Raw genomic sequence first — 18,215 nt, forward strand, 5'->3', positions numbered from 1 at the left:
CAAGTGTCCAGCAGAGATGGGGCTGTGGGGTCAGTGTGTCCGGACAGGGGTCCAGGTGTCCGGCAGGGATGGGATTGTGGGGTCAGTGTGTCCGGACAGGGGTCCAGGTGTCCGGCAGGGATGGGATTGTGGGGTCAGTGTGTCCGGACAGGTGTCCAGGTGTCCGGCAGGGATGGGATTGTGGGGTCAGTGTGTCCGGACAGGGGTCCAGGTGTCCGGCAGGGATGGGATTGTGGGGTCAGTGTGTCCGGACAGGGGTCCAGGTGTCCGGCAGGGATGGGATTGTGGGGTCAGTGTGTCCGGACAGGGGTCCAAGTGTCCAGCAGAGATGGGGCTGTGGGGTCAGTGTGTCCGGACAGGGGTCCAGGTGTCCGGCAGGGGTGGGGCTGTGGGGTCAGTGTGTCCGGACAGGGGTCCAGGTGTCCACCAGGGGTGGGGTTGTGGGGTCAGTGTGTCCGGACAGGGGTCCAGGTGTCCGGCAGGGATGGGGTTGTGGGGTCAGTGTGTCCGGACAGGGGTCCAGGTGTCCGGCAGGGATGGGATTGTGGGGTCAGTGTGTCCGGACAGGTGTCCAGATGTCCGGCAGGGGTGGGATTGTGGGGTCAGTGTGTCCGGACAGGGGTCCAGGTGTCCAGCAGGGGTGGGGTTGTGGGGTCAGTGTGTCCGGACAGGGGTCCAGGTGTCCAGCAGGGGTGGGATTGTGGGGTCAGTGTGTCCGGACAGGTGTCCAGATGTCCAGCAGGGGTGGGATTGTGGGGTCAGTGTGTCCGGACAGGGGTCCAGGTGTCCGGCAGGGATGGGATTGTGGGGTCAGTGTGTCCGGACAGGTGTCCAGGTGTCCGGCAGGGGTGGGGTTGTGGGGTCAGTGTGTCCGGACAGGGGTCCAGGTGTCCAGCAGGGGTGGGATTGTGGGGTCAGTGTGTCCGGACAGGGGTCCAGGTGTCCGGCAGGGGTGGGATTGTGGGGTCAGTGTGTCCGGACAGGGGTCCAGGTGTCCGGCAGGGATGGGATTGTGGGGTCAGTGTGTCCGGACAGGGGTCCAGGTGTCCGGCAGGGATGGGATTGTGGGGTCAGTGTGTCCGGACAGGGGTCCAGGTGTCCGGCAGGGATGGGATTTTGGGGTCAGTGTGTCCGGACAGGGGTCCAGGTGTCCAGCAGGGGTGGGATTGTGGGGTCAGTGTGTCCGGACAGGGGTCCAGGTGTCCGGCAGGGATGGGATTTTGGGGTCAGTGTGTCCGGACAGGGGTCCAGGTGTCCAGCAGGGGTGGGGTTGTGGGGTCAGTGTGTCCGGACAGGGGTCCAGATGTCCGGCAGGGATGGGATTGTGGGGTCAGTGTGTCCGGACAGGTGTCCAGGTGTCCAGCAGGGGTGGGATTGTGGGGTCAGTGTGTCCGGACAGGTGTCCAGGTGTCCGGCAGGGATGGGATTGTGGGGTCAGTGTGTCCGGACAGGGGTCCAGGTGTCCGGCAGGGATGGGATTGTGGGGTCAGTGTGTCCGGACAGGGGTCCAGGTGTCCGGCAGGGATGGGATTGTGGGGTCAGTGTGTCCGGACAGGGGTCCAGGTGTCCGGCAGGGATGGGATTGTGGGGTCAGTGTGTCCGGACAGGTGTCCAGGTGTCCGGCAGGGATGGGGTTGTGGGGTCAGTGTGTCCGGACAGGGGTCCAGGTGTCCGGCAGGGATGGGGTTGTGGGGTCAGTGTGTCCGGACAGGGGTCCAGATGTCCAGCAGGGGTGGGGCTGTGGGGTCAGTGTGTCCGGACAGGGGTCCAGGTGTCCAGCAGGGGTGGGGCTGTGGGGTCAGTGTGTCCGGACAGGGGTCCAGGTGTCCGGCAGGGATGGGATTGTGGGGTCAGTGTGTCCGGACAGGGGTCCAGATGTCCGGCAGGGATGGGATTGTGGGGTCAGTGTGTCCGGACAGGTGTCCAGGTGTCCAGCAGGGGTGGGATTGTGGGGTCAGTGTGTCCGGACAGGTGTCCAGGTGTCCGGCAGGGATGGGATTGTGGGGTCAGTGTGTCCGGACAGGGGTCCAGGTGTCCGGCAGGGATGGGATTGTGGGGTCAGTGTGTCCGGACAGGGGTCCAGGTGTCCGGCAGGGATGGGATTGTGGGGTCAGTGTGTCCGGACAGGTGTCCAGGTGTCCAGCAGGGATGGGATTGTGGGGTCAGTGTGTCCGGACAGGTGTCCAGGTGTCCGGCAGGGATGGGATTGTGGGGTCAGTGTGTCCGGACAGGGGTCCAGGTGTCCGGCAGGGATGGGATTGTGGGGTCAGTGTGTCCGGACAGGGGTCCAGGTGTCCGGCAGGGATGGGATTGTGGGGTCAGTGTGTCCGGACAGGTGTCCAGGTGTCCGGCAGGGATGGGATTGTGGGGTCAGTGTGTCCGGACAGGTGTCCAGGTGTCCGGCAGGGATGGGATTGTGGGGTCAGTGTGTCCGGACAGGGGTCCAGGTGTCCGGCAGGGATGGGGTTGTGGGGTCAGTGTGTCCGGACAGGGGTCCAGATGTCCAGCAGGGGTGGGGCTGTGGGGTCAGTGTGTCCGGACAGGGGTCCAGGTGTCCAGCAGGGGTGGGGCTGTGGGGTCAGTGTGTCCGGACAGGGGTCCAGGTGTCCGGCAGGGATGGGGTTGTGGGGTCAGTGTGTCCGGACAGGGGTCCAGATGTCCGGCAGGGATGGGATTGTGGGGTCAGTGTGTCCGGACAGGGGTCCAGGTGTCCAGCAGGGGTGGGATTGTGGGGTCAGTGTGTCCGGACAGGTGTCCAGGTGTCCGGCAGGGATGGGATTGTGGGGTCAGTGTGTCCGGACAGGGGTCCAGGTGTCCGGCAGGGATGGGATTGTGGGGTCAGTGTGTCCGGACAGGGGTCCAGGTGTCCAGCAGGGGTGGGGTTGTGGGGTCAGTGTGTCCGGACAGGGGTCCAGATGTCCAGCAGGGATGGGGCTGTGGGGTCAGTGTGTCCGGACAGGTGTCCAGGTGTCCGGCAGGGATGGGATTGTGGGGTCAGTGTGTCCGGACAGGTGTCCAGGTGTCCAGCAGGGGTGGGATTGTGGGGTCAGTGTGTCCGGACAGGGGTCCAGGTGTCCGGCAGGGATGGGATTGTGGGGTCAGTGTGTCCGGACAGGGGTCCAGGTGTCCGGCAGGGATGGGATTGTGGGGTCAGTGTGTCCGGACAGGTGTCCAGGTGTCCGGCAGGGATGGGATTGTGGGGTCAGTGTGTCCGGACAGGTGTCCAGGTGTCCAGCAGGGGTGGGATTGTGGGGTCAGTGTGTCCGGACAGGTGTCCAGGTGTCCAGCAGGGGTGGGATTGTGGGGTCAGTGTGTCCGGACAGGGGTCCAAGTGTCCAGCAGGGATGGGGCTGTGGGGTCAGTGTGTCCGGACAGGGGTCCAGGTGTCCGGCAGGGGTGGGATTTTGGGGTCAGTGTGTCCGGACAGGGGTCCAGGTGTCCGGCAGGGGTGGGATTTTGGGGTCAGTGTGTCCGGACAGGTGTCCAGGTGTCCAGCAGGGGTGGGGCTGTGGGGTCAGTGTGTCCGGACAAGTGTCCAGATGTCCAGCAGGGGTTGGATTTTGGGGTCAGTGTGTCCGGACAGGGGTCCAGATGTCCGGCAGGGGTGGGATTGTGGAGTCAGTGTGTCCGGACAGGGGTCCAGGTGTCCAGCAGGGGTGGGATTTTGGGGTCAGTGTGTCCGGACAGGTGTCCAGATGTCCGGCAGGGATGGGATTGTGGGGTCAGTGTGTCCGGACAGGTGTCCAGGTGTCCAGCAGGGGTGGGATTGTGGGGTCAGTGTGTCCGGACAGGGGTTCAGGTGTCCAGCAGGGGTGGGATTGTGGGGTCAGTGTGTCCGGACAGGTGTCCAGGTGTCCAGCAGGGGTGGGATTTTGGGGTCAGTGTGTCCGGACAGGGGTCCAAGTGTCCAGCAGGGGTGGGGTTGTGGGGTCAGTGTGTCCGGACAGGTGTCCAGGTGTCCGGCAGGGGTGGGGCTGTGGGGTCAGTGTGTCCGGACAAGTGTCCAGATGTCCAGCAGGGGTTGGATTTTGGGGTCAGTGTGTCCGGACAGGGGTCCAGATGTCCGGCAGGGATGGGATTGTGGAGTCAGTGTGTCCGGACAGGTGTCCAGGTGTCCGGCAGGGGTGGGATTTTGGGGTCAGTGTGTCCGGACAGGTGTCCAGATGTCCGGCAGGGATGGGATTGTGGGGTCAGTGTGTCCGGACAGGGGTCCAGGTGTCCAGCAGGGGTTGGATTTTGGGGTCAGTGTGTCCGGACAGGGGTCCAGGTGTCCAGCAGGGATGGGATTGTGGGGTCAGTGTGTCCGGACAGGGGTCCAGGTGTCCGGCAGGGGTGGGATTTTGGGGTCAGTGTGTCCGGACAGGGGTCCAGGTGTCCGGCAGGGATGAGATTGTGGGGTCAGTGTGTCCGGACAGGGGTCCAGGTGTCCGGCAGGGGTGGGGTTGTGGGGTCAGTGTGTCCGGACAGGGGTCCAGGTGTCCAGCAGGGATGGGATTTTGGGGTCAGTGTGTCCGGACAGGGGTCCAGCTGTCCAGCGGGGGTTCGATTTTGGGGTCAGTGTGTCCGGACAGGTGTCCAGCTGTCCAGCAGGGATTCGATTTTGGGGTCAGTGTGTCCGGACAGGGGTCCAGGTGTCCGGCAGGGATGGGATTGTGGGGTCAGTGTGTCCGGACAGGGGTCCAGCTGTCCAGCAGAGATGTGACCACGGGCTCAGCGTGTCCGGGCCGCGATGTGACCCTGGGATTGAACCCAACAATGACCCCAAGTGTCCATGTGGCGCCACCACAGGGACGAAGCCCTTTGGGGTCATCCCCTCCACCATCAGATCCTTTGGGATCAGCTCCGAGTGTCCACCCATGGCCACCCCAGCCCGGCCATTCCACGCCACGAGTGACCACCGGCCTCAGCCCGGTCCGGAGAGGGAAGAACCTGGGGGGGGGGGGGGGGGGAAGCGGTTTTTGGGGCCGGCCGGTGGCTCGGGGCCGGTCGAGGCCGGTCGTGGCCACTTCCCCTTTTCCACTGGCTCCGTGGGGCCACCGCGTCCCCTCCTGGGCCACCGCGTCCCCTCCTGGGCCACCGTGTCCCCTCCGGCCGTGCCATGGGTTGCCCCTCCCTCGCCATTTGGCTTCAGAGTGAGTTGGGGTCACCCCACACCCGGGGGGTGGAGTTTTGGGGGGGGAAATGGAGGGAAATGGGAAAAGGGAAACTGAGGCAGGGAGGGAAGTTTGGGGGGAGGGCTGGGAGAGCTGCTGGGCTGAGCAGCCCAAACCGGCCTGAAACGGTCCCAAAACTGCCCCAAAATTGCCCCAAAACTGCGCGAAATGATCCCCAAATGGTCTGAAATTGCCCCGAAGTGCCTGAAATTGCCCCAAAATTGCCTTAAATCACCCCAAATCGGCCTGAAATCTCCCCCAAACTGCCTGAAATCACCCCCAAACGGCCTGAAATCACCCCCAAACAGCCTGAAATTGCCCCAAAACTGCCTGAAATCACCCCCAAACGGCCTGAAATCACCCCCAAACAGCCTGAAATTGCCCCAAAACTGCCTGAAATCACCCCCAAATGGCCTGAAATTACCCCGAAATGCCTGAAATTGCCCCAAAACTGCCTGGAAACACCCCCAAACAGCCCTAAATCCCCCCCAAACTGGCCTGAATTCACCCCCAAAAGACCTGGAATTGCCCTAAACCAGCCTGAAAACGCTCCAAAATGGCCCTAAATCATCCCAAATCGGCCTGAAATTGCCCCAAAATTTCCTGAAATCACCCCAAAAAAAGGAGAAATTTGACCCAAAAAGAGGGAATTTGACTCCCCACCCCCCACGAAGGTTTTGAACCCTCTGGGGGTGTGGACACCAAAACAAGGGGGATTGGCCCCAAAAAGGGGAGGTTGACCCTAAAAAAAGGGGGAGGGAGGGAAAAACGAGGAGGGAACGCCCCGAAAATTGGCGATTGAGCCCCAAAATCCGCGGATTTTCCTCCAAAAAAAAAAAAGGGGGGGGATTTTGGGTGCCAAAACCGGGCTTTGACCCCCCCCCCGCAGTTGGGTGCTCGGGGTCCTGCGGGAGGGGTCACGCTCTGAGGGGACACTGATATCCCCCCCTTGTCCCCCCCCTTGTTCCCCTCCCGTGTCCCCCTCGGTGTCCTCTGGGTGTCCCCTCGTGTCCCCTCGTGTCCTCTGGGTGTCCCCTCGTGTCCCCACCTCTGTCCCGTGCGTGTCCCCTGGGTGTCCCCCGGGTGTCCCCCCGCTGTCCCCTCCGTGTCCCCCTCGGTGTCCCCTGGGTGTCCCCCGGGTGTCCCCCCTTGTCCCCCTGGGTGTCCCCCGGGTGTCCCCCCTTGTCCCCCTGGGTGCCCCCGGGTGTCCCCCCGCTGTCCCCTCCGTGTCCCCCTCGGTGTCCCCTGGGTGTCCCCCCCATGTCCCCCTGGGTGTCCCCTGGGTGTCCCTCCCGTGTCCCCCTGGGTGTCCCCCGGGTGTCCCCCCTTGTCCCCACCTCTGTGCCCTGGGTGTCCCCTGGGTGCCCCCTGGGTGCCCCCTGGGTGTCCTCTGGGTGTCCCCTCCGTGTCCCCCCGGGTGTCCCCCCGCTCTCCCCTGGGTGTCCCCTCCGTGTCACCCCCGCTGTCTCCTGGGTGTCCCCTCATGTCCCCACCTCTGTCCCGTGCGTGTCCCCCCCGTGTCCCCCTGGGTGTCCCCTGGGTGTCCCTCCCCTCTGTGCCCTGGGTTTCCCTCCTGTGTCCCCCTGGGTGTCCCCTGGGTGTCCCCTGGGTGTCCCCCCCTTGTCCCCTGGGTGTCCCCTGGGTGTCCCTCCGCTCTCCCCTGGGTGTCCCCCCTCTGTCCCCCGTGTCCCCCTGGGTGTCCCCTGGGTGTCCCCTGTCCCCTGGGTGTCCCCCCTCTGTCCCCCGTGTCCCCCTGGGTGTCCCCCGGGTGTCCCCAGCGCTGTGCCGGGTGCTGCCGTATCTGATCTCCAGCGGGAGAGACCCCCGGAATGAGGTGGGGAGAGGGACGGGGAGGGAGAGAGGGGAAGGGGGGACAGAGGGAGGGACAGAAGGGTGGACAGAGGGAGGGATGGACAGGAGGGTGGACAGAGGGATGGACAGAGGGAGGGAGGGAGGGAGGGATGGACACGGGGAGAGATGGACAAAGGGGAGGGATGGACGGAGAGAAGGAGGAATGGAGGGAGGGAGGGACGGACAGAAGGACAGAAGGACAGAGCGGGGGGAGAGAGAGAGGGAGGGCGAGATAGAGAGGGAGGGGGGAGGAAGAGAGATGGAGGGAGGGATGGACAGAGGGATGGAGGGATGGAGGGAGGGCTGGGTGGGGGTGGGACAGGCCTGACTCTCTCCCCTGTCCCTCTCCCTGTCCCTCTACCCTGTCCCCTCTCCCCTGTCCCCTCTCCCTGTCCCCTCTCCCCTCTCCCGTTCCCTCTCCCCTGTCCCCTCTCCCTGTCCCCTGTCCCCTCTCCCTGTCCCCTCTCCCTGTCCCCTCTCCCGTCCCTCTCCCTGTCCCTCTCCCCTGTCCCCTCTCCCCTCCCTGTCCCCTCTCCCCTCTCCCCTGTCCCCTCCCTGTCCCCTGTCCCCTCTCCCCGTTCCCTCTCCCCGTTCCCTCTCCCCGTCCCCTCCCTGTCGCAGACGCTGCCCCAGGACCCGCAGTGTCCCCAGCTGAGGGCCAGCCCCGAGCTCCTGACGGCCGCCTGCGAGGGACGCGGCCTGGAGGTGGCACCTGTGTGACACCTGTGTGACACCTGTGTGACATCCGTGTGACACCTGTGTCACCCGTGTGACACCTGTGTGACATCCGTGTGACACCTGTGTCACCCGTGTGACACCTGTGTGACACCTGTGTGACATCAGTGTGACACCTGTGTCACCCCGTGTCACCCTGTGTCACCTCTGTGTCACTTCCTGTGTCACCCCTGTGTCACCTGTGTGTCACCTGTGTCACCCCTGTGTGACGTCCGTGTGACACCCATGTCACCTCCTGTGTCACCCCTGTGTCACCTCCTGTGTCACCCCGTGTCACCCCTGTGTCACCTCTGTGTCACCTCCTGTGTCACCCCTGTGTGACCCCTGTGTCACTTCCTGTTTCACCCTCTGTGTCACCCCTGTGTCACTTCCTGTGTCACCCCCGTGTCACTCCAGTGTCACCCGTGTGTGTCCTGTGCCACCCCATGTCACCCCCTGTGTTATCCCTGTGCCACCTCTGTGTCATCCCTGTGTCACCCCCTGTGTCACCTGTGTGTGTCCTGTGTCCCCACCTGCACCCAGCCCAAGGGACACGGCCTGGAGGTGGCACCTGTGTGACGTCCATGTGACACCTGTGTCACCCCTGTGTCACCCCCTGTGTCACCTCTGTGTGTCCTGTGTCACTCCTGTGTCACCTGTGTGACGTCCATGTGACACCTGTGTCACCCCCTGTGTCACCTCCTGTGTCACCTGTGTGTGTCCTGTGTCACCCTGTGTCACCTGTGTGACGTCCATGTGACAGCTGTGTCATCTCCTGTGTCACCTCCTGTGTCACCTGTGTGTGTCCTGTGTCACCCTGTGGCACCTGTGTGACGTCCGTGTGACATCCCCGTGTCACTTCCTGTTTCACCCTCTGTGTCACCCTTGTGTCACCTGTGTGTGTCCTGTGTCACCCCATGTCACCCCCTGTGTCATCCCTGTGTCACCTCCTGTGTGTACCATGTGTCACCTCCTGTGTCACCTGTGCATGTCCTGTGTCACCCCCTGTGCCACCCGTGTCACCCCCTGTGTCACCCGTGTGTCACTTCCTGTGTCACCCCTGTGTCACCTCCTGTGTCACCTGTGCATGTCCTGTGTCACCCTCTGTGCCACCCGTGTCACCCCTGTGCCACTTCTGTGACACACACTTTCTGTGTGTGTCCTGTGTCCCCACCTGCACCCAGCCCAAGGGACATGGCCTGGAGGTGGCACCTGTGTGACGTCCATGTGACACCTGTGTCACCCCTGTGTCACCTCCTGTGTCACCCCTGTGTCACCCCTGTGTCACCCCTGTGTCACCTGTGTGACATCCGTGTGACACCTCCTGTGTCACCCCGTGTCACCTCCTGTGTCACCCCCTGTGTCACCTGTGTGTGTCCTGTGTCACCCCTGTGTCACCTGTGTGATGTCCGTGTGACACCCCTGTGTCACCTCCTGTGTCACCCCGTGTCACCCCGTGTCACCCCTGTGTCACCCCTGTGTCACCCCCTGTGTCACCCCTGTGTCACCCCTGTGTCACCCCTGTGTGTCCTGTGTCACCCCTGTGTGACCCCTGTGTCACCCCCTGTGTCACCCCTGTGTGTCCTGTGTCACCCCTGTGTCACCCCCGTGTCACCCGTGTCACCCCCTGTGTCACCTCCTGTGTCACCCCGTGTCACCCCGTGTCACCCCGTGTCACCCCGTGTCACCCCCGTGTCACCCCTGTGTCACCCCCTGTGTCACCCCTGTGTCACCCCTGTGTCACCCCTGTGTCACCAGTGTCACCTCCTCTGTCACCCCTGTGTCACCCCTGTGTCACCTGTGTGTGTCCCATGTCACCCCTGTGTCACCCCCTGTGTCACTTCCTGTGTGACCCCTGTGTGACCCCTGTGTGACCCCTGTGTGACCCCTGTGTCACCCGTGTGTCACCTCCTGTGTCACCCGTGTCACCCGTGTGTGTCCTGTGCCACCCCGTGTCACCCCCGTGTCACCTCCTGTGTCACCCCTGTGTCACCTCCGTGTCACCTCTGTGTCACCCCTGTGTCACCCGTGTCACCTCCTGTGTCACCTCCTCTGTCACCCCTGTGTCACCCCGTGTCACCCCGTGTCACCCTGTGTCACCTCCTGTGTCACCCTGTGTCACCCTGTGTCACCCCGTGTCACCCCGTGTCACCTCCTGTGTCACCCCTGTGTCACCCCTGTGTCACCCCTGTGTCACCCCGTGTCACCCCTGTGTCACCTCCTGTGTCACCCCTGTGTCACCCCTGTGTCACCCTGTGTCACCCCTGTGTCACCTCCTGTGTCACCCGTGTCACCCCTGTGTCACCCCTGTGTCACCCCTGTGTGTCCTGTGTCACCCTGTACCCCCTGTGTCCCCTGTCCCACCCCTGTCCCCCCCCAGCCGTGCCCCCTGTGCCCCCCGTGCCACCCCTGTCCCCGCTGTCCCCTCAGGTGGCCCTGGCCCGTCTCCACCTGGCCGCGCTCCACGATTCGGGCCCCGGCTCCGGCTCCAGCTCCGGCTCCGGCCCCGGCTCCGGCCCCAGCCTGGCGCGGGTCCTCCACGGCTCCGAGGGGCTCGTGCTGGGGGCGGCACTGGAGGGGCCCCCCGGAGTGCCCCAGAACTTCAGCACCCGCGTCCTGGGTATGGCGGGGCCCCAAAACCCCAAAAACCCCAAAAACCAACCCAAAATCTCCCCAAATTCCCCCAGAACTTCAGCACCCGCGTCCTGGGTATGGTGGGGCCCCAAAAACCCCCAAAACCAACCCAAAACTGACCCAAATCCCCGCAAAACTTCAGCACCCCCGTCTTGGGTATGGCGGGGCCCCAAAACCCCCAAAACCCCAAAAACCAACCCAAAATCTCCCCAAATCCCCCCAGAACTTCAGCACCCCCGTCCTGGGTATGGCGGGGCCCCAAAACCCCAAAAACCCCAAAAACCATCCCAAAATCTCCCCAAATCCCCCCAGAACTTCAGCACCCGCGTCCTGGGTATGGCGGGGCCCCAAAACCCCAAAAACCCCAAAAACCAACCCAAAATCTCCCCAAATTCCCCCAGAACTTCAGCACCCGCGTCCTGGGTATGGCGGGGCCCCAAAACCCCAAAAACCCCAAAAACCAACCCAAAATCTCCCCAAATCCCCCCAGAACTTCAGCACCCACATCCTGGGTATGGCGGGGCCCCAAAACCCCAAAAACCAACCCAAAATCTCCCCAAATCCCCCCAGAACTTCAGCACCCGCGTCCTGGGTATGGCAGGGCCCCAAAAACCCCCAAAACCAACCCAAAACTGACCCAAATCCCCCCTCAACTTCAGCACCCGTGTCCTGGGTATGGCAGGGCCCAAAACCCCAAAAACCAACCCAAAATCTCCCCAAATTCCCCCAGAACTTCAGTACCCACGTCCTGGGTATGGCGGGGCCCCAAAAACCCCCAAAACCAACCCAAAACTGACCCAAATCCCCCCAGAACTTCAGCACCCCCGTCCTGGGTATGGCGGGGCCCCAAAACCCCCAAAACCCCAAAAACCAACCCAAAATCTCCCCAAATCCCCCCAGAACTTCAGCACCCCCGTCCTGGGTATGGCGGGGCCCCAAAACCCCAAAAACCCCAAAAACCAACCCAAAATCTCCCCAAATCCCCCCAGAACTTCAGCACCCGCGTCCTGGGTATGGCGGGGCCCCAAAACCCCAAAAACCCCAAAAAACAACCCAAAATCTCCCCAAATTCCCCCAGCACTCCCACACTGGTTACAGCAGGACCCAAAAATCCCAAAAATCAACCCCAAATCCTCTTAAAATCCCTCCAGAACTTCAGCACCCGCGTCCTGGGTATGGCGGGCCCCAAAAACCCCAAAAACCAACCCAAACCAACCCAAAATCTCCCCAAATCCCCCTAAAAACCCAACAACCCCCCCAAAAAACACCCAACCCCCCCCAAATCCCCCCAAAACCCCCCAAAAAACCCCGCAAAACACCCAAAAACCCCCAATCCCCCCAAAAATGCTCCAACCCCCCCAAAAATCCCCAAAACCCCTTAAAACCCCCAAGACTTCATCAGCCCCCCCAAAACCTCAGGATTCCCCCCAAAAATCCCCTAAAATCCACCCGGGGAGGGTCCCTTCGGCCCCTCCCAGGTAAAAACCCCAAAATCGCCCTTTTTCACCCCAAATCAGGGCCTGGGGCTCCTTTAGGTGGCCCCAACCCCCAAATCCTCAAATCCCCCCAAAAACCCTTCCCAGCCCCCCAAAAAATCCGATTTTGGGATCCCTTCGTCCCCTCCCAGGTAAAAACCCCAAAATCGCCTTTTTTCACCCCAAATCAGAGTTCTGGGGCTCTAAACACCCTAAACCCCCAAATTCTCCCCCAAAAACCCTTCCCAGCCACCCCAAAAAATCCAATTTTGGGATTTTGGGGTCCCTTCGGCCCCTCCCAGGAGTTTCCTAAGCTCGGGGGTGCCTGGGCTGGGTAAAAACCCCAAAATCGCCTTTTTTCACCCCAAATCAGAGTTCTGGGGCTCTAAACACCCTAAACCCCCAAATCCTCCCCAAAAAATCCTTCCCAGCCACCCCAAAAAAATCCAATTTTGGGATTTTGGGGTCCCTTCAGCCCCTCCCAGGAGTTTCCTAAGCTCGGGGGTTCCTGGCCGGGTAAAAACCCCAAAATCGCCCTTTTTCACCCCAAATCAGAGCCTGGGGCTCCTTTAGGTGGCCCCAATCCCCAAATCCTCAAATCCCCCCAAAAACCCTTCCCAACCCCCCAAAAAATCCGATTTTGGGATCCCTTCGTCCCCTCCCAGGTAAAAACCCCAAAATCGCCTTTTTTCACCCCAAATCAGAGTTCTGGGGCTCTAAACACCCTAAACCCCCAAATTCTCCCCCAAAAACCCTTCCCAGCCACCCCAAAAAATCCAATTTTGGGATTTTGGGGTCCCTTCGGCCCCTCCCAGGAGTTTCCTAAGCTCGGGGGTGCCTGGGCTGGGTAAAAACCCCAAAATCGCCTTTTTTCACCCCAAATCAGAGTTCTGGGGCTCTAAACACCCTAAACCCCCAAATCCTCCCCAAAAAATCCTTCCCAGCCACCCCAAAAAAATCCAATTTTGGGATTTTGGGGTCCCTTCAGCCCCTCCCAGGAGTTTCCTAAGCTCGGGGGTTCCTGGCCGGGTAAAAACCCCAAAATCGCCCTTTTTCACCCCAAATCAGAGCCTGGGGCTCCTTTAGGTGGCCCCAATCCCCAAATCCTCAAATCCCCCCAAAAACCCTTCCCAACCCCCCAAAAAATCCGATTTTGGGATCCCTTCGTCCCCTCCCAGGTAAAAACCCCAAAATCGCCTTTTTTCACCCCAAATCAGAGTTCTGGGGCTCTAAACACCCTAAACCCCCAAATTCTCCCCCAAAAACCCTTCCCAGCCACCCCAAAAAATCCAATTTTGGGATTTTGGGGTCCCTTCGGCCCCTCCCAGGAGTTTCCTGAGCTCGGGGGTGCCTGGGCTGGGTAAAAACCCCAAAATCGCCTTTTTTCACCCCAAATCAGAGCCTGGGGCTCCTTTAGGTGGCCCCAATCCCCAAATCCTCAAATCCCCCCAAAAACCCTTCCCAACCCCCCAAAAAATCCGATTTTGGGATCCCTTCGTCCCCTCCCAGGTAAAAACCCCAAAATCGCCTTTTTTCACCCCAAATCAGAGTTCTGCGGCTCTAAACACCCTAAACCCCCAAGTCCTCCCCAAAAAATCCTTCCCAGCCACCCCAAAAAAATCCAATTTTGGGATTTTGGGGTCCCTTCAGCCCCTCCCAGGAGTTTCCTAAGCTCGGGGGTTCCTGGCCGGGTAAAAACCCCAAAATCGCCTTTTTTCACCCCAAATCAGAGCCTGGGGCTCCTTTAGGTGGCCCCAATCCCCAAATCCTCAAATCCCCCCAAAAACCCTTCCCAACCCCCCAAAAAATCCGATTTTGGGATCCCTTCGTCCCCTCCCAGGTAAAAACCCCAAAATCGCCTTTTTTCACCCCAAATCAGAGTTCTGCGGCTCTAAACACCCTAAACCCCCAAATTCTCCCCCAAAAACCCTTCCCAGCCACCCCAAAAAAATCCGATTTTGGGATTTTGGGGTCCCTTCGGCCCCTCCCAGGAGTTTCCTAAGCTCGGGGGTGCCTGGCCGGGTAAAAACCCCAAAATCGCCTTTTTTCACCCCAAATCAGAGCCTGGGGCTCCTTTAGGTGGCCCCAATCCCCAAATCCTCAAATCCCCCCAAAAACCCTTCCCAACCCCCCAAAAAATCCGATTTTGGGGCCCCTTCGGCCCCTCCCAGGTAAAAACCCCAAAATCGCCTTTTTTCACCCCAAATCAGAGTTCTGGGGCTCTAAACACCCTAAACCCCCAAATCCTCCCCAAAAAATCCTTCCCAGCCACCCCAAAAAAATCCGATTTTGGGATTTTGGGGTCCCTTCGGCCCCTCCCAGGAGTTTCCTGAGCTCGGGGGTGCCTGGGCTGGGTAAAAACCCCAAAATCGCCTTTTTTCACCCCAAATCAGAGCCTGTGACAGAATCCCTTGGGCTCCAAATCCTCAGAGACCCCCAAAAACCCTTCCCAGCCCCCCCCAAAAAAATTCGATTTTGGGGTCCCTTCGGCCCCTCCCAGGGGTTCCCTGGCTGGGTAAAAACCCCAAAATCGCCTTTTTTCACCCCAAAACGCAGACGCGGCCGCGCAGGTGCTGGACGGGCGCTGCCCCCAGGCCCGGCTGGAGCTGGAGGTGGGCGAGGACTCGCTGAGCGTCCCTTGCCCGCAGGTGCTGGGCCACGGGCAGGCAGGTGAGGCCAGCGACCCCAAAAACCTGGAAAACCCCTAAAAACCCCCAAAAAAAGCTAAAAAAAAAAAGTTAAAAAGCTTTAAAAACCCGAAAAAAAAGTGAAAAAAAACTTGGGAGAAAGAGGGGAATATGAAAAAAAAAAACCTTTAAAAGGCAAAAGAAAAAAAAAAAACCAGAAAAAACAAACAGAAAAATACCTGAAAAAAATAAATAACCCAAAAAAAGTGGAAAAAACCTGAAAAAACCGAAAAAATCCGGAAAAAAACTGAAAAAACCTGGAAAAACTGAAAAAAACCGGAAAAAATCCGGAAAGAAACTGAAAAACCTGAAAATAACCCTAGAAAAAACCATAAAAAAACCCGAAAACCTTAAACAACCCGAAAAAACCGAAAAAACCTGAAAAACTTGAAAAAACCTGAAAAAACCCTAAAAAACCCCAAAAAACAACTGAAAAAAAACTAAAATACAAAAAAAAACCTGAGAAAAACCTGGAAAAAACCCTAAAACCCCCTAAAACACCCAAAAACCCCCTAAAAAAACCTGAAAAAAACCCTGAAAAAACCTAATAAACCTGAAAAAACCTCTATAAACATTTTTTTTAAAACCTTTTAAAACCTAAAAACCCCGAAAAATACCTGAAAAATCCTGGGAAAAAAACCTTTTAAAACCCTAAAAAACACTAAAAATGATGAAAGAACCTGAAAACAAACGAACAAAAAACCTGAAAAAAAACCCGAAAAAAACCTTGAAAAAAAACCCTTTAAAAATCCTAAAAAACCCTGAAAACCCCGAAAAATAAAACCCTAAAAACCCCTAAAAAACCCTAAAAAAAAAAAACCCTGAAAAACCCTTTAAAAACCCCCCAAAACCCTAAAAATAAAAACCAAAAAAAATTTAAAAAAACCCCCAAACCCCATAAAAAATCCCGTAAAAAACCCTAAAAGGGTAAGGAATTATAAATCCCGGCACAAAAATCCTAAAAAACCCTAAAGAACCATAAAAGCGCCCTAAATACCTAAAAAACCCCAAAACCCCCCAAAAACCCCCAAACCCCCACCCCAAATATCCCCGAAACCCCCAAAAACCCCCAAATTTGGGGTTCATAGGGGATTTTTAGGGTTTGTTTGGGGTTTTTTGGGGGGATTTGGGGTGGTTTTGGGGTTTTTGGGGGTTTTTGTTTTGGGTTTTGGGCACATTTGGGGTGGGTTTGGGGTTTTTTGGGGGTTTGGGGGATATTTGGGGTGGTTTTGTTGTTTTTTGGGTTTTTTTGGGGGGGTTGAAGATATTTGGGGTGGGTTTGGGGTTTTTTGTTGTTTTTTGGGGTTTTTGGAGAGGGTTGAAGATATTTGGGGTGGGTTTGGGGTTTTTTGGGGGTTTGGGGGATATTTGGGGTGGTTTTGTTGTTTTTTGGGTTTTTTTGGGGGGGTTGAAGATATTTGGGGTGGGTTTGGGGTTTTTTGGGGTTTTTTGGGGGGGTTGAAGATATTTGGGGTGGGTTTGGGGTTTTTTGGGGTTTTTTGGGGGGGGTTGAAGATATTTGGGGTGGGTTTGGGGTTTTTGGGGGGTTTGGGGGATATTTGGGGTGGGTTTGGGGTTTTTTGGGGGTTTGGGGGATATTTGGGGTGGTTTTGTTGTTTTTGGGGTTTTTTTGGGGGGGTTGAAGATATTTGGGGTGGGTTTGGGGTTTTTTGGGGTTTTTTGGGGGGGGTTGAAGATATTTGGGGTGGGTTTGGGTTTTTTTGGGGTTTTGGGGGATATTTGGGGTGGGTTTGGGGTTTTTTGGGGGTTTTGGGGGGGTTTGAAGATATTTGGGGTGGGTTTTGGGGTTTTTGGGGGGTTTGGGGGATATTTGGGGTGGTTTTGGGGTTTTTGGGGGTTTTTGTTTTGGGTTTTGGGCACATTTGGGGTGGGTTTGGGGTTTTTGGGGGGTTTGGGGAATATTTGGGGTTTTTTGTTGTTTTTGGGGGTTTTTGGGGGGGTTGAAGATATTTGGGGTGGGTTTGGGGTTTTTTGGGGGTTTGGGGGATATTTGGGGTGGGTTTGTTGTTTTTTGGGGGTTTGGGGAATATTTGGGGTTTTTTGTTGTTTTTGGGGGTTTTTGGGGGGGTTGAAGATATTTGGGGTGGGTTTGGGGTTTTTTGGGGTTTTTTTGGGGGGGTTGAAGATATTTGGGGTGGGTTTGGGGTTTTTTGGGGTTTTTTGGGGGGGGTTGAAGATATTTGGGGTGGGTTTTGGGGTTTTGGGGGGGTTGGGGGATATTTGGGGTGGTTTTGGGGTTTTGGGGGGTTTTTGTTTTGGGTTTTGGGCACATTTGGGGTGGGTTTGGGGTTTTTGGGGGGTTTGGGGGATATTTGGGGTTTTTGTTGTTTTTTGGGGTTTTTTGGGGGGGTTGAAGATATTTGGGGTGGGTTTGGGGTTTTTTGGGGGTTTGGGGGATATTTGGGGTGGGGTTTGGGGTTTTTGGGGTTTTTTTGGGGGGTTTTTTGGGGATATTTGGGGTGGGGTTTGGGGTTTTTTGGGGGTTTGGGGATATTTGGGGTGGCTTTTGGGGGTTTTTGGCGGTTTTGGGGGGGTTTTGAGGATATTTGGGGTGGGGTTGGGGGTTTTTGGGGTTTTTGGGGTTTTGGTGTACATTTTGGGTGGGTTTTTTGGGGTTTGGGGGATATTTGGGGTGGGTTTTGGGGTTTTTTGGGGTTTTGGGGTACACTTTGGGTGGGGTTTTCGGGGGTTTTTGGGGTTTGGGGAATATTTGAGGTGGGTTTTGGGGTTTGGGGATATTTGGGGTGAGTTTATGGGGTTTTTTGTGCGTTGGGGATATTTCGGGTGGGTTTACGGGATTTTTTGGGATTTGGGGTCCATTTTTTGGGGTTTTTCGGGGTTTTTTGAGGTTTGGGGTACATTTCAGGTGGGTTTTTCGGGGTTTTTTTGGGGTTTGGGGTACATTTCGGGTGGGTTTTTCCGTTTTTTGGGGGGTTTTGGGGATATTTGGGGTGGGTTTATGGGGTTTTTTGGAGTGGGGTTTTCGGGGTTTTTTGAGGTTTGGGGTACATTTCGGGTGGGTTTTTCGGGGTTTTTTGGGGTTTGGGGTACATTTCGGGTGGGTTTTTCGGGGTTTTTTTGGGGTTTGGGGTACATTTCGGGTGGGTTTTTCGGGGTTTTTTGGGGTTTGGGGTACATTTCGGGTGGGTTTTCGGGGTTTTTTTGGGGTTTGGGGTACATTTCGGGTGGGTTTTCGGGGTTTTTTGGGGTTTAGGGTACATTTCAGGTGGGTTTTTCAGGGTTTTTTGAGGTTTGGGGTACATTTCGGGTGGGTTTTTCGGGTTTTTTTTGGGGTTTGGGGTGCATTTTTTGTGGGTTTTTCGGGGTTTTTTGAGGTTTGGGGTACATTTCGGGTGGGTTTTTCGGGGTTTTTTGAGGTTTGGGGTACATTTCGGGTGGGTTTTCGGGGTTTTTTGAGGTTTGGGGTACATTTCGGGTGGGTTTTTCGGGGTTTTTTTGGGGTTTGGGGTACATTTCGGGTGGGTTTTTCGGGTTTTTTGGGGGGGTTTGGGGATATTTCGGGCGGGTTTTTCGCGGTTTTTTGGGGTTTGGGGTCCATTTTTGGGGGGTTTTTTGGGGGTTCTGACCCCGTTTTCGGGGCAGGGGCCGTGGCCGTGGCGTTCCTGGTCTACAAGGAGGGGCCGGAGCTGCTGGGGGGGGTCACCGAGGGGGGGCCGGGG

The sequence above is a fragment of the Coloeus monedula genome (genome assembly GCF_965178545.1).
Source record: "Coloeus monedula genome assembly, chromosome: 31".
Classification (NCBI taxonomy): Eukaryota; Metazoa; Chordata; class Aves; order Passeriformes; family Corvidae; genus Coloeus; species Coloeus monedula.